General features: G+C 36.7%; 1 protein-coding gene across 3 annotated transcripts in view; it reads left to right on the top strand.

Moving 5' to 3' along the window:
* RALYL (RALY RNA binding protein like) overlaps positions 1-16,759 on the top strand; it is a 376,147-nt gene that overhangs the window by 146,474 nt on the left and 212,914 nt on the right. The window lies entirely within an intron of this gene.

Below are 16,759 nucleotides of genomic sequence, written 5' to 3' on the forward strand. Positions count from 1 at the left end.
GGCTGAAAATAAACTTTCACATTCAAAGACAAAGTTAAAACAGACCCCAAACAGAATGTATGAAGTGTGGAATATTGATTCTCTGTGCTATATGTTTTCCAGATAAAAGCAACCCTTACTTGTTTTTTGAAGTTTTTATTCCTTATTGTGAATTTTCTGTTGAACTCACTAGAAAAGTAAAAAGGGGTGCTCTCCAAACTGCGGGGTTAGCCTGTCCTGAAGGGGCCGACCCGTCGTACCGACAGTCCCAGGGTTGCCGGCGATTAGCAGCCCCTCGCCACCCGCAACCAGGGTTCTTGCTGCAGAATAGCCCGCACCAGAGCAAGGGAGAAGGAGGAATGAGAGGGGACTCTCGGGGAGGTGAACCAGAGGAATTTTATTCTCCGGCTCGGGTCCCAGGAGAGACCACGAGCAGGGTTAGCAGCAACTTTTAAACATCAGGGGTGGGTGAATACACAACCAATGGGTGAACAGGGAGGAGTGTCTTTCCAAACAACAACCAATGGTAAATGACGGGGTGATGAATACATTATAACGGAACCAACCAGAACTACAGAATCAGAGAACTCTCTAGCAAAAGGGGTAGGGAACAAACTGATGGACAGATCTAAAATTATATAATTCGAATGATTGACAAGTGAACCTTAACAAGTAAACAACTATTATGGGATGTCTGTTATTAGGGTAACAGGGTTTTGGCGGGAAGGGGTGAGGGGAGAGGAAGCCATTTTGGGAAAAGGAAACAAGCATAAATTTAACAATTAAACACTGAACTTAAGTCGAACTGAACTTGGTGAAGCACCACCACACCAAACACTTTAGGTCAACAGAATATGTGGGTTTACACCTTCTTATCTTAAAAGTCATTATCAGTCTAACTTCCCTCAACAGTCTCTGGATATATAGTTTTATTAAAAACTCCATGGACGCTGTGTATAAAGTCCAAGAGCTAAAGAAAACATGACCTATAAGATGCAGCATATGTTCAGGGACAGCAATACAATAAAGATTCTAAAAGAGCCATGTAATTTGATTACATTGCAACTTACATGTATTCTAAGGCCAAGGAAGAAACTGTGAAGATGATACCTGCTTAAAAGGACCCAGGAGATCAGACAAAACTTTGACAGGAGAAACCAGAATTGTGCAGTCCAGTGAAGAATTAAACTACTGGGAGTAATAATATGGGCTGATGCACTCAATATAGCAGTAATGCCCTCCGAGAAGGGTAGGAAATAATTCAGTTCCTCTAGGCTGCACAGAAGCTAAATACAGTATGACAAGAAATAGTAGCAGTACTCATTATGTCTGATTGCTAATTACCCCTTTGAATGATTCAGTTATGCCTGCTACTAGATAATTAGTTTAGTAATTTATGGCTGCAGCACAAACTAGTATTTTAATTTTCACTGAACAGTTTTCACAACACCTACAGTTCAGATTATATCTCCCTTTTTACTCAATTTCAAATTGCTTTTTTCGATAACTGATGGTGAAAAAAAAACCCCTAGCAATTATTTCAATTTCCCAGCATAGCTTTAATGTGAATTGCTTATTTTTATGTAATTGTATTCAAATGTAAATTACATAAATGCAGAAAACAACTCTACCTGAGCTTTTAACATGGTGTCTTTATAGATTTGGGAATTAATCCTTGAAACATTTGCCTAGGAATATTTGCTGTAGTAATGTTATTTGTTGTGTCTATTCAGAATAAAGTAAAACTACTTCTATGCATGTCCTATGTATGACTCTTGCTATGATTAGACCCTCAGGATGAAGTTGGTTTTTTTGGTGGGTTTTTTTTGTGATTACACAGATATATCTGCACTCCCTGATTATTCTGCTTACGGGCATTGATTCTTCTACACAAGGAAGGTGCAGACTGCAACTGGTGACATTAAAGTGCTGCTTATATTGTGTTGGTTGGTGGAATTTTAAAGAATCACCAGCTTTCATGAATATTTTATGTTTCTCAAAAAATCAACTACTACTTAGTTCACTCAAGCATGAAAGCTAATTCTAAAAGGTATTCAGAAATATATGTTTGGCAATTTGTGAGCTGTGTTGTTTTTCTAATAAAGCTGCCACATGGTAATTTAGACTGCCAATGGAAGATGAATATCTGAGTACCGCTGAGGATCAAGGCCATATTTTAATTATTTGTAAAATGCCTTTAACCTCAATCTCACTTTTCTGGTTTCTTTTATTTTGTCATTAAGTGATTTTGTTTGATTCATGTGACTGTTTTTTCCCTTCTTATGAGCAGACTTACCTATGTTTGATTCACACCATCACTTACTTTCAATAGAGTAATTTTTAATTTATTATTTTTTTATTCTTTCTGCATCTGAACTATGGGGAGGCATACTCTGGCAAAGTCTGCCCAGAATGACCTTGATGAGGCTAACTGTGCAGAGTAGTTCATAAAGTAACAGTCAGTTTGCACAAGAGACTTCTGATCTAAATGCACTAGATAAGTATGGGATTTGTTTTCATGTGTAAAAGGGGCAGCAAATGAGTCACAATAACCTGTTTAATTTGTCTGGCTGTGTGCTACAAAACAGCAGCAAAGGTTGTGTGTGCAACAGAGAATGTAGAGTAAGAGGAGGGGGAAGAGTAAACATCCAACTGGAAGAGCAAAGAAAGTCTATCAAAACAGCATAATTTTCGTGGTTGAAGTATCTTCCTTTTTTCAGAGATGTCAGCAACTTTTTACTGCTATTGCTCCCTTTCCTATTGTGGTCACCTTAGTTTTAAATAAACTTCTGCTGCTGCTTCACTTTTCTATATCCCTCTTTTCACAGCAAACATTTTTCTGTCTCTACAAGGAGAACTAGATTGAACCAAGCAAGTTTCCTTCTAAATTTACTATTAATGTCAGTGCTAGCTAAGGGATGGGTGGATAGAGAAATGAAAAATGGCTGGGTAGGATACATCTCTTTTCAAACAGCATGTCAATTTCTATGCTCCTTCTGGCCTCAGAAGAAATCAGCAAAGGTTTTCTTCTCTCCAGCATTGTGATATTTCAATGCCATTTTGTCATCCTTCAGAGGCAGATGTCAGTGCCATCTCTTTTCTTTAGAGGAATAGCTTTCTGTACAGAGCACTCTGCTTTAGAGGCAGTTTGGGAAAGATGTCCTTATACTTGCCTTGCAAGTTCCTACTTCCCAAAGACAACATTGCTTTTTGAGTTTTTTTTCTCCCAAAACACCCAAGATGTCTCAAGCACAAACACAAAAAGTCAGGAATCTTTAGTCAGTGGCAGCTGCCCTGCTGTGCTGCATCTCATGTCCATCTGTACCTCATCACTGAGTGCAGCCTGTAGGCAGTGCAAGGCAGGGATGGTTTGAGCCAAGGAGGGAAGGAAGGAATGAAGGAGCTAAGCTAGAGGAATGAGAGCCATGCAGTGTCCCTCACCTTCAAGGTATGAATGTGAGCCATGACAAACTCTAGTTTTAATATAGCTCTGACCATTAATTCTTCAAACATGAGATAAAGCCGGCAAAAACATCTGCTTTTTTTTTTTTTTTTTTTTTTTTTTTTTTTTTTTTTTTTTTGTGAACATGGTGTAATCTTTGATATTTTGTGATTCTTGTTCCATTTCAGTTTGGGCTTCTCACTCCTGCTTTACCATGTCCCATGTGTTCCATGAAGCTGTGCTGGTTTGTGTCTGGTTTTGTCTTATTGCTAACTGCTGAATCAGAGCCAAAATTTGGTGTTATAAAGGAATGAATCTTATTTCAAGGTCTTTATTGTCTGGATTCTTATCTTTTATGTGAATCCTTTTCTTTAGAACAGGAAAGTTCACTTGCTGTATCACATTTTGATCTCCTGAGGCTCAGTAGTTTGTGGGAGGCAAACAGATTGGAAAGAGAAAGTAGAGAAACAACTGAAAACTGGTGCTGAGAAATCGGGCAGTACGTTTGTCGATTTCATATAAGAAAGCAAATAATTTGAATGGAGAACTTGAGGTAACCAGCACAAATGAAAAGCTCTGTAGGAAAATTGCACTGTTCAGCTTTCACTTCACATTTATCTGCCTAAGAGGACCACTAGCAGGCTATGATTTTATCAGCACAACACCAGTTTTATTGAAAATCTGTGCATTTGTTGGCTGTTTCATATTGAGTTTAACATTTCAGGACTCACATTCTAAAGAAAGAAGAGGCCCATACTAGACATTAGATTATTATTAGATTAGATTATGACAAGTCTCTTTGCAGAAGTAATTATGTGATTTTCTTGTTCAGGGACAGCAACTGAGACACTTGGAATATCAAAGGAAGCATAAAACTGTGTTCAAAATCATTGCATTACCATTCCTAGCACATCAGCACCGTTACTGACAAATCATTTGGGACTAGCAGGCAAATATTTAGATTATCAAAATGAGTTTTTCCTTATGAGCAGCAATGCATATTGTTTGCAGGTGCTGTATTACTGAGAAAAATATTTGGCAATATGAGTTCATCAAACTTGCTTTATTCCTGTTATTTTGTTTGCACTGCAATTCGATGACATAATATCCATGGGTTGTACTTGCAGCAAGCTTTCTGTCCTTTTTCTGATGTTTACCAGCACTGGATCAATGTTCTAAAGGGCAATTCTGACAGCATTTCTGTGAACATCAAGCTCCTGTTTATTATAAAATGAAACTGCTCCTGTTAAAGACAATGGTCTAACTTATGAAATATGTATTCTCTGACTTCTTTGATAAGTGGTTTCTTGCAGACTGAATGTAGTTACTCTTCTCCTTTACCAGTTACACAAAGAAGGGGTTGTTCCCTGCAAGGCAAGCTGTCTCAGCACTAGCCTGACCTTTCCAACTTTGTTTAAAGCAATGTTTTAGCTTTTTCTACCTGGCAGAGATTTCCACTTCCACAGTCAGAACAGCCTATGCTACTGCTCTTTCTCTTAGCTGTGTGCTGCTAGACATGAATATTGCATGAGAATAAATGTATACAGCACTATTCCAATTGGAATTTTCCTTGCTGTGTACCATGTTACCAGATAAAAGCACACAAATAGATTGGTTGCAAGACTACACCCACTGCTTAGTTTCTGCAATATGGAGGGACGAAGCAGCTAGGGCCAGTTCTGTGTTCTGAGGATGTTATGGGCAAAAGCAGCCTGGGAAACAGGATACAGATTGTATTGAACATATAGAACACATTTTTTACTCTGTGTATAGTGAGACACTGGAACAGGATGCCCAGAGAAGTTGTGAATGCCACATCACTGAAATTGTTCCAGATCAGGTTGGATGGGGATTTGAGAAACCTGATATACTGGTAGATGATCACTGTGTGGCAGAGGTGGTTGGACAAGGTGTTCTTTCAAGGTCCCTTACAAAATAAAGCATTGTGTGATTCTATGATTCTACTCCTTCCCAGTATTGTAGTACCTGTGAGGAGCAATGAAATTTAGCCCAGCCATAAAAGTAAAGTCAAGGTAGTGCCGAGCAAATCTAAAGCAGTAAAATGCAAAAACGTTAAAAGATTCTTTCATATTACTGACTCATACTTTAGGGCATTATTAACTCATTGCTGTAAAAACATAATAAAAATGCTTTTTCCCACAAAAGAAAAGGAGAGAAAATAGTGAACCTTGATTTCTAGGACCACAGTCTTCATTTTTGGTCCTGTCTATGTACTTGGTAGCTCTATTATGATGATCAAGTGTTTGCTGGTGTATCACCTAAAAATCATTCTTGGTATTTTATATTTGAAGATTAATTTGTACAATGACTCCTGGACTTGGATACTTCCTGCACTGTAATGGTGGCTATACAGCCAGGTGGTTAAGCTTCATTTCAGCAATACTGTAATGTAATTAATTAAAAGCTCTAATCTGTATTTAGGCTGTTAAAGTTAGGCTGTTAGATTATTGGTCCTACTGGTCCTCCAGCTGATTTCATAGCTCTGCTCCTGATCTGCTGGAGGTGAGTGACTTAGATACACAGGTAGGAGCAGTTCTGGACATGCACCAAAGGCAAAACTTCACAGACAAGAACTACACTTTGAGTTATAAAGTGATTTAGGAGATGATGAGTCACCAAAGCAACACACAGAAAGTCAGAGTTAAACACCAGAGAAATGGACATATCAGCTTCAGTTCTGTCATTATGAGGAATAAATTGCAATAATTAGATTAGAAGTCGCTGTAACTGGGATAATAAAAGTCTTTGATTTACCTGTACTTATATGGTTGCAAGAAATATTATTATTCTGCACGATATTTCTGCAGCCTACAAGTTACGTGATTATACATTATTAGTATGGTGTCCTTGAGGTTTATCTGTAATCTGGATGTGTGATTGACTATCTCTGCACCGTTACACTTGCCTTGCATACACCCCTCAGCGTGGGCTTGTCTCATGGTGCCAGATTTGTATGAATTCTGGATCACAGTTAGGCTGCTGTAGAAATAAGCACCACCTACTCTGTCTCTTCAGCTAAGCACTTATTTTCCTGTGTGTTCCCAGTGCCTTCTGATGGGGTACCACAGGGGCACTGCAGCAAAATTGGTTGTTTTGTAATTTGTATGCTTATAGAGAAGTCATAAATAACAAAGCTTTCTCAAGACTGTGTTTCTGGGCTAATACGAGCAATAACCTTTTAAGTCAAAGAGAGAATGTTTTTAGAATGTACAATGGGATTTCTCTACTGCAGTTTTGTATCAAAACTCATGCATCAGTTTTACATCCTGTTTTCTAAGGCATTTGACTCTAGGCTGGATCCAAAGGGTGGTCCTCAATTTGTTACTGCTTTTAAAGAAAAATGCAAATTAGAGGGGGATAAAAAGTATTGTGAGGCTGACAGGCTTTAAAATTTGTTGTTATTTCTTATCATAGTAGAAGGTTTCATAGTAACAGATAGAAAACCAGGTGGTTCTAAGCTCTGAATTCCAAATTGTTTCATTTTTTGGCAGTGGCCCAATCAGATAAATATTGTTTGGAGTTGAGAAAAATACCCTAATAAATCAGTCGATGTACAGAATACCTAGATTTAAAATGGTTCTGGTTATTGTTTTGGGAAAACCCTCTTTATTTATATTCCATTGTCTTTTAGCTGTAGGAAAGAAAAGGCCTAATTTTATGGCTGTTAAGATGTTTGCCATGAACATTTGGGGCTGAGAAATTTTTTTTCCCCAATCAAAAATTCCACTGATTTTCATTTTCTATCTGTTTAGTTTAGATGCAAACATAGTAGTGAGAAGTAAACACAGGCACCAAGGCATTTAAGCCATCCTGGCTGGCCATATAGCTGTTGGAGCAAGAGGGAAAAGCAAGATAGCAATCCAAGGGGAGAGAGTGACCTTCTGTCCTGCATGACTGGACCTTGGAGAGCCTCTGGGGACCATTACCATGTGTTTTGCGGTTGACTTGCTGTTGCTTTGTGGATAATAAACAAGCCCCCAGGAGGGTGCTCTCAAAGGATTGCAGCTTGGAGCCTTGTGCTGCTTCCTTCTCTGTGCTGAATGCCCACTGGCACCAGGGCTGCTCCTGTAGTTCTGCTCTGCACATGGAGAATTTCTGATCCCTGTGGCTGATCAGGAACTGGGAAAATCAATTAGGCTGAAGGATCAGGGCCTGATTATGCCAGAGATAGAGATAAAAAGACAGATGTAAGAAAAAAATATCAGTTCTGTAAAACCTGTAGAACAGGAAGGCTTCAGCCTCAGAGATCAATCTAAAATGCCCACATGTATCTCTTCAAAAATTAAATTAATATATATGTTCTCTTTTTGATCTAAACTTCTCTCATCATGATCGCAAAAGACTGTTTGCATTTGCACTATCTTTGTTCCACAGTCTGCTGAAAAGAATTGGAAAGAGATGACAATATGGAAACCTTTTGAGGTCAGGACTATTGAGGCATTTTTGGATTCACCAGGGGGTAAAGATATAATCTAGCCTTTTGTGCTGTCTCAGGTCTTCTTGGGAATCAGACAGGTCTGGTTTTATGAGTGTTTCAGGGTCTCGTGAAAGAAATGAAAAGAAATGGCTGAAACTAATTGAGGTTATTGTTACATTCAAACAGAATACACTTTCTGCATATCATATAATCTCTGAATGGTAATGAAGATGGTTTATCATTGTTTCAAAGATTTATTTTCTAAGCACAACTCTTAAGGACATTTGTATTACAATGTCAATTACTCTTAGAGTGTAAAATAGAATGATGATTCCCTTGTATGATGAATATTTCAAACTTGTTTTTGTTCAACCTGCACTATTCCTCATTATACATTTACTTGTAGCAGCATTTCTACAATATTAATTTAATTTGGATCAGTGAATAGAGGTTATTTATGATTTAAAAAGAATCTCTTAGTGAGTTAGTTTGTCAGCAGACCAGTCTTTTAGCAAAAGAAAAGGTATCATCAAAAAATAATTTATTGCATCTCTATTGTACACATTTTATAGCCAGTGATATTCATGTGGGTCTGTATGTGTGTGTGTGAGAGAGAGATACTACTGTGCAGTGACATTTTGTTTAATCCATTATAAAAAGGAAGAAATCGTTTGGAATTTAACTAAACTGGAATTACTTTAAATTACTAAGAATTAGGGTGAGTTCATCTGGAAGCACATTTTGGTCTGACATTTGATTTTTGGAATTAGAACTGTTTGTTCCCTCTTCATCTACATCAGTGATGGAAGCAAAAGGAGAGAGCTGGAAATTAACAGAAAGTTTTAAAAAAATAATTTAAACCAAAGTTAAAGATTATCTAATCTGGTTGCCAGTCACATGGAGAAAACTTAGGCAAAAGCTAAGGAGCTTACACTGCATTTAATATCCCTGTCTAAAGCTCAAGGGGAGGGTGTGCTCGCAGTTGCAGTAATATGAGTCCTTCTGTGGAGGGCTGGGAGCATTTGGGGTACAGGTTTCACAGCATTGCTGTGGATATGTCTGTGGTGGGGAGGACCCTGGATGCTCACCTTAACAGTTTCAATGGCTGCAACACTAAATGTGGTGATTCTCAAAGTCTGTACCATCTTAGCTTTAATTTTCTCTTTATACAAAAATCACAGTGCCCAGTCTGTCATTTTGGGGGATTTAATGACCCTGTGTGGAACCACTTAAAATGTATGTTATGCATTAAATGGTTCTTTCTCTGTGATTTACTGATCCAGAAAGAAGAAGCCAACATACTGAACTATGGGTTCCAGCGAGGCCTTCACCTGAACTTGCCCTGCTTTGGAGATAAGCAGGTCAAAGCTGGGCATTTTCTGCCAACTTGAAGTCTAGTGGATTTCCATTGTGAAATATGTAAGAAGATTGTTGTTAGAGACTTTCTATTTAATTATCAACAAATTAAGTTAATATCTGAAGACTCCTTTGAATGCAGATTTTTTTTCATCTTATCTGATTAATGGTCAGTGTTTCTCCCAACCAATTTCCATTGGCATAAGGTTCTGAAACAGGACTGAGGATTGCTCTGAGACTATAATTACATTTTAAATGGTAATATCTTTAGGCAAGGAGTTTGAATGGCTACTTCTTTCCACTAGCATCCAATTAATGATGCAAAGTACAATGGTGGAATCTGGCTGGGAACATTTTTACATACTTTATTCTTCCATTCACACACACACACACAAAACAAAACAAAACCAAAAACCAAAAACCAAAAACCAAAACAAAACAAAAAAAAAAAAACAAAAAAAAAAACAAAACAAAAAAAAAAAAAAAACAAAAAAAAAAAAAAAAAAAAAAGCTGTTTTCTTCCAAGGTAACATGCAGAAAATGGATTCACTTATTGAATGTCTCTGTGCAAGAATGCAGAATTTTGTCTGTTTAAGTGCATTTAATTTTATGCGTATTTTATTTCTGAAGCTCACAAAAGAGCAGAGTTCAGTTTCTGCAAATATATTCCCAGAGAAAAGACATGAATACAGCTTTCTTACTGGAAAAATCTGCACACTTCTATTAATCTCAAAATATTGATACAAACATATCGGAAAAATATATTATTTGCAGCAAGGGTCTATTTCAGGCATTGATTACTGCACTTCAACTGCCTTGTTTTCTAAGCCAATAATAACAGGATGTTTACAATGTAAACTTAAACCTGTTTGGGATCTAAATGATGGCTTTAAGATAAACACAGTACAAAAATAGGTACATGGAATAAAATGTCAATTGATTATTTCTAGTAGAGTTATAGCTGGTATTAGAGAGTTCTTAACCTACCTCACCTCTCCCCATAAGAGAGCTTTAAGTCATAGCTCCTCTAAATCTGTGGTTTTGTCCTAATGCAGAACTCCAGGCACTATTTACCCTTCTTATTTCTTTTGGATACAATCCTTTGGACACTAAATCTAAAGTATTTCAGACTTTATCAGAGTCAAACACTTTCAGTTTATACATCCAAAATAGCAAGATTATCTAATTTTCCAATATACCTTCTCATTAATTGCTTTATGCTTCAGAGATACAGATCTGTAATGTTTTCTCTCTTTCCTACACTGGAAAAAGAATTTATTCTGCTGACTGCATGTGTAAGCATTGTTCTGAATGAATCAAAGAAAAATTATGTGTGGTGCACTCAACCCTGCACCCTTAATTGGAAAATAAACATGGATTGTCTTTGGTCTAAATAGATTATGAAAAACTCTATTTGAAAGTAAAGCTTTTAATACCAGTTGCTAAAATTTTTATTTTCAAATTAATTTCACAGTTTATTCATACAGTTATACACTTCTACTTTGAATTTCTACCCTAATTAATCTATCTTTTCTGTGCTGGGCCAAAGAAACCAGAGTGTCTTAGAATGGAAATTTAAATAGTCCACATTTATAAATTACATGTATCAAAGACATAGATCCATCCTACAGTTTATACTTCCTAGGCTTAAAAATAATTTTGTTCTTAGCTGCTGGCTGATGTGGTTCTTCTTTTAGAGATAGAGATAGAGATAATTCTAACTATGAGAATAGTTAGATAATTTGATCAAAACAGTAAAGCTAATGTATCTATATCTGAAATTGTAGCAGTCCATAGAAAATATGTTTTATACAGAAGAGAAATTAACAGTCAAGGTATCTGTAAAACAGATACCTTGTTGAAAAATCTTTGATGGTTATGGCATTTTAGTGTGTATATACATACATATAACCAAATGTATATACTTCATATATATATATATGTATTTTATATATTACACATATATTTATAAAACTTCATTGGTTATAGTTTTTAGTTGCAGTAATTCAGGAAAGCTTTTTTACTTTGGAAGACACCTTTGGTTACCCAGGTGAAGCTCCATGATACAGCTGTACTCAAGGGACACTAAGATGTTAACAGGCAAAATACTTTTCCTTTGCAACAAGTTCACGGGTCTCTCATCTTGGCAGTTACTCTGTGATTTCTCTATGAAAATCAAGTGAATTAACTGGAACACCATGGGATCATTATTCTTATGCTCAAAGAAAGGTATTTTTCTTCACAGTTTTCCTGTCTGCTGGGAAAATCTGAGTTATCGTCGATTGATTTTTTATTCTTATCCAGTTTTTTTTTTGTTTTTTTTTTTTTTTTTTTTTGTTTGTTTGTTTGTTTGTTTGTTTGTTTGTTTTTTGAGTGTGTACATCAACATCTGGGCTCTTTGGAAGACATTTCTATGTCCAGTCTAGTGACAAGGGTAATACCTCTCTGACATAAGTCCCCTGACAGGACTGTCTAGGGCACTGAGGAATGTTTCATGGCTCACCGGTGCTCCTTAGATCTCCTGCCAAATGTGCAGAAATCCAGGGCAGCCTAGTCCATAATTCAGAGTCAGAACATGCAATAAATGTGAGCATTAGTAGAGAAAACATTCAAAAATAAGAGGCTTCATCCTTGTTTATGAAAGACTAGATAAACTTCTTATTTTTTGATGTGATTGTACTGTTAAATTTTGAAGTGTCCTGCTAGTTCTGGAGTGGTTCTTGCAGAGAATAATGCTAAATAGAAAGAAGAATGCATAGTAAAGCCTGCTGAAGATGAACAATACATCTCAGACACCTCAGAGCCTCTATAGGGATCAGAGATGCTGAGATACCACCATGTCAGCTACCAAAGAGATTGTGAAAAAGGCCGTGAAAAAGCAAATATCCTTCCTATGGTAAGAAAAATCTCATATTCATACCAACGGATGCAATGAGACAAAGATAACCTTCTATTTCCATTATGTTCATTCTATAAAATCATTAGACTTATCAGTTGAGAAAAGATTTGGACTTTAAAAATTTTTAGCTGACAGATACATAAAATTTGTTGATTTCTTTTGCTTTACATCTCAAAATCAGCCTTTATTGCAGTTGCTACATTTAAATTCTAGTTAATACTATGTGCCCTTAAGACACAAGTGTTGCAAAATCTCTGTCCTATCCCTGGAGATAAATATCAGCAGAACTGGATAGGTAGCTATTCCAAGATAAAGGGAACATGATGATCTGATATAGTTATCACAGATAACTCTGGAATATTTCTTCCTTTTGATGTATGTGTATATCTCTATATGCAGTGGTTCTGGGAACCTACTCTTTTAGAGTCAATATTTTTTGCAATTTCTTTAAAAAAAAAAGCAAACCCAAGAAAGCTCAGAGGTTTTATTTCCCTTTCCTGAAGTGCATAAACACCTGAATAAGAATGTGTACTTTTGGGTAAGGAGTGTGAAATGGAAAGTGTTGAGCTAGCAAAAGAAAATAAAGTGGGGAAAAAATTAATTTAAAAAACAAATGGAGAATTATTTAATTTTCTACAGGCTTTTAGAGAAACACGGATTGATGGAGATTCAAGAAAAGCATCAAATTGGAAAAATAAAAGCTAATCAGGCAAGGAGGAGATTATAGACGATTGGCGACCTAGGCAAAACTGCTTTTGCTGCTGGAGAAAGGGGCTAGAGAGCAGATGTGCCCTATAAATGGCAAGTTCTTTAACCCTCCTATATGACAAAAAGCAGCAAAACTGTAGATGCACTGAATAGGAGAGTAAGTGACAATGGTGTGAAGGCAGAAGAGCTGGGGGAGGGAAGGGAGCTGTGTGGTGCTGGAAGGAGGAAAGCTGTGGGATATTCCACACCTAAGAGGAGCAGGGAGTTGCTTTGAGCAGTGCTCTGCAAAAAGCAGCAGCTCTGGCCAAGCTGTCTGGCTTGCCTGAAGCAGAGCCATTAGAGGCAGCTTCTCTCTCACAGAGGCAGGAAATATGGAGGAGGTTGCAAATCTGGGAGGGAGATTCTCCCCTGTCCCACCTACTCTGCTAACAGTGGGTGTAGCAAACCAGACTCCATGTCTCGCACCGTTCTTTTCTGTCTTGCTGCATATTCATAGTCTTTTCTTTCTCAGTCCAGTGGCAGCAAGATCTGTTCCTGAGGCAGCAAAATTTAGAATCAAAAAGATGAGGGTGAGAACCAGACTTGATGCAAGATACAGAATAGGAAAAGGAAGCTGTAAGACTCAATGTGGAATTGTTGTCAAATGCCCAATAGCCCTGCTTTGGAACTGAGAACAAGAGATCACTTTGGGGGAACATTTTCCTTCTCCTAAGCTAAATGTTTCACTCTTTCTCTACATCCTTCAAACACAACTTTGACTGTACTGTTTGCTTTCAGAGTTTGGAGGGGAACTGATAAACATATTTTACTAATCTGTTCATGATTCCATATAACCTCCAGGAGTTACATGTATGGTTTCTAGTTTCTATGTAATGTAACATCAGCTAATAGACTGCTTGTCACAAAGGAATAAAAAGTATTAACAATTATAATGCTGATCTATTTCTTAAACATGTCTTAAACAGATGAATCGTGTTAATTTATTAATTATTCTTTTTGTTATCTCTCATATTTTAAAAACATCCCCTTGTGTATTCATTGTAAATAAGAGTCGTTTCCTGCTGTAACCCTGCTCTTAGACATTAGTAGTCTTCCTCCTTTCTCAACAAAATTGTTGAGAATGAAAAAGCTTGACTCAAAGATCTTGATGGAACTTTATATAGTTTGTAAACCTTGCTTTTTACAGTTTCAGGTCAAGTTAAAAGTAAAGGCAAGAGCAGATCTCTTGTGAGTGGGCACAAGTGAAAGCGTTGATTCAGCACTTAGTTGTCAGCAAAAACAAATGAGCATGAGGGAAAGTAAAAATTTTTCTACAGTTCACAATTCTGTTGCAAAATCCAGTGTTCATGGGCTTGGGATTTTTGTTTTTCCTTTATATGATGCTTTTCTGCCCATTTGATATAAGTTATGTTCTTGCTATGTTCCTTACTTTTCCCCAGTAACTCTTGAAATGGTAGTTTCTTTAGATCTTTTTATTTTATACCTCCAATATTACATTGAATCACAGTTCTCACCAACCATCTCACCTCTGATTTGTGTTCAATAGCCTGCTTTTTCAAGTCTGAAAGTTATTTCATGTTCTTTTTCTTTGCTTCTAATTCAACACTCATTGTGTATAATTGCAGGGTAGAGTGATGATTACTCTCCAAAGAATTACAATCAAACTTGGCTTGTTAGTGTATAAAGCTCTGACTGTTAATCACAATCATTTAAACAGTAGATAACCCTCACTGAAACACAGATGGCATGTTGTTAGCATTTCTAGCTACTCAACTCACGGTCTCAGAGAGGACTTTGTTATGCTTTTAAGTTCTGCTTCTCTTCCGTGATGCTGAACGGTATCTGCTGGATTTGATACTCTCTCAAATGCTAAGAAGGAGCACAGAAATACTGTACAGCTGTAACATCTCATGCAAATAAAAATGCATAAATTTTTTTGACTCAAAATGTAAAATTCAACCATACAGCACAGAAAGAATGCAAAAAAAAAAACTCTATGAATTAAAACCCCCAGTATAAATAAGCAGTAATCTTGATTAAAACTAGAAAGTAATTTAAAATATGTGCATATTTAACTTAAGAAATCTTTGGTAACCTTGATCAGTAATGGTAATTGAGAGGGTCCTGTGATTCCATGAGAGTTCTAAGGTCTGGTGATTTTCAGCAAGCCATGAAATAAATAGATAACTAACTTTCCAGTGCTTCTGATATAAAAGCTCAAATACTGTATATCTAGGAGTAGAACAAATTGTATCATCAGTTCCAAGGCCTCAAGCAAGGATTTTTAATAAGAATTATTAAATGCCTGATGCAATATGACAATCCACTTCATAAAAGACTGTATTTCTTCAAAAACATGTGTTTTGAAAAGGTTTAAAATAACTACACCTAGAAAAGCTTAATTCTTTCACTGTAAAAAATAATTCTCTGAAATGCCAGGGTACAGTGTTGTGAGCAAAAGACAGAAGACTGACTAAGGCTTTTGCTCCTGCAGATTCAGTATGTGCTTGTCTGTCACCCTGTCTCCTTTCAAAAGCTACCCTATCAGTAAATAGAGATTAAAAATGCCTTATGAAGTAGATACCTTTTGAAATTGAGTTGCTGTTTTGGAGAAAAAAAAAAATCTACTCTTTTAGATAAACTCTAGGGAATAGGGAAAAAAAAAACAAAACAGTCCTCAGTGGAAGAATATACTATTTAACTGGAACTAACTGTGCGTGACTTTTCATTAGTATGCACTAAGCTGAAAGCTCAGACATGTGGATGTGCGTGCTCCAGTGCTGCCAGAGTGCAGGAGCACTTTCACTTTGTACCTCCCAAGGTGCTGTGAGCACACAGGCTTCACCAAGGAACACAGTCCTACTTGAAGGCTCAGCCACATGTTAGATGTTTTGCTTGTGAAATGAATATGGCTTTTCTCCTTACCTTGTACCCTGATGGTTTTTTCCTACATAAATTCCATTCCATGATGAAATATTGGCTTATAAATTCAGAAATCAGAAAAAAGAAAAGAGATGTTTCCTGTGCTCCTTTAGACACATATTCAGATAAGAGGTAACTAATCTCTTCTTGTGCTCAACTTCCTTCTCCCAACTGATTCTTTTGTGTATATTTCCCTAAAGACTACTGCTTAATTTGAGTAGGCAGAGAAGATTCAAACCGGTATCTAGAGCTAGACATATCTTTTTGTCATTGACCAGACACGTGTTCTAGTAGGTGGCATCTCTGCTGCAAGAATGGGAGAAAATTTAATTCTCATGATTAGCTCCTTTAGCACTTAAAATATCAGAGACGTAATCTACTTAGCACAAAAAGCAGTGAAGACTAAGGTAAATTGTATTTCTAAAGCAATCTTTCTGTGTTATTAGCCATTCTACAAAATACCACTGGAATTGATATTAACATCAATGAAATTCCTCCTCAAGTTTTAATTAAAGTATTTTATAAATATCTAAGTAATTTCTTTGCAAATATTTCGAGATCAGATGTCATCTTCCACTTGTCTTCCATTTTTAAGGTTTAAATGTAAATGGTTTGTGAGGATGTTTGTATGGACAAGCACTGGAAGAAATACTTGCTACTTCTGTGTTTGTGTAATTATTAGGGTTTGTTACATAGGCACAAAAACTATCGTCTCTTTGTTTTGGACAATTATATGTGAAGGAAAAAAATCATATTTCCTGTGTGGAACTGTGGTTCCTGGTCATGAATCGTGTAATTCTTCAGTGGCAGTGGAAAACTTTAAAAGGTTTTCATAGGGACCTTACTAATGAAATGCACATCCAGCCATTTTATATATGTGACTCAGGATCTTTGTCTCAATACAGTGGCACAGGTCAATGCATATAAAAACCCTTCTCTTGTTTCCCAGGGCTGATATGCTTTCAGATCTTTCTTCATATCATTTATCAGAAGTACACTTTCATCCCAGTTCAAA

Source organism: Zosterops lateralis (genome assembly GCF_965231275.1).
Source record: "Zosterops lateralis genome assembly, chromosome: 1".
In the NCBI taxonomy this organism is placed as follows: domain Eukaryota; kingdom Metazoa; phylum Chordata; class Aves; order Passeriformes; family Zosteropidae; genus Zosterops; species Zosterops lateralis.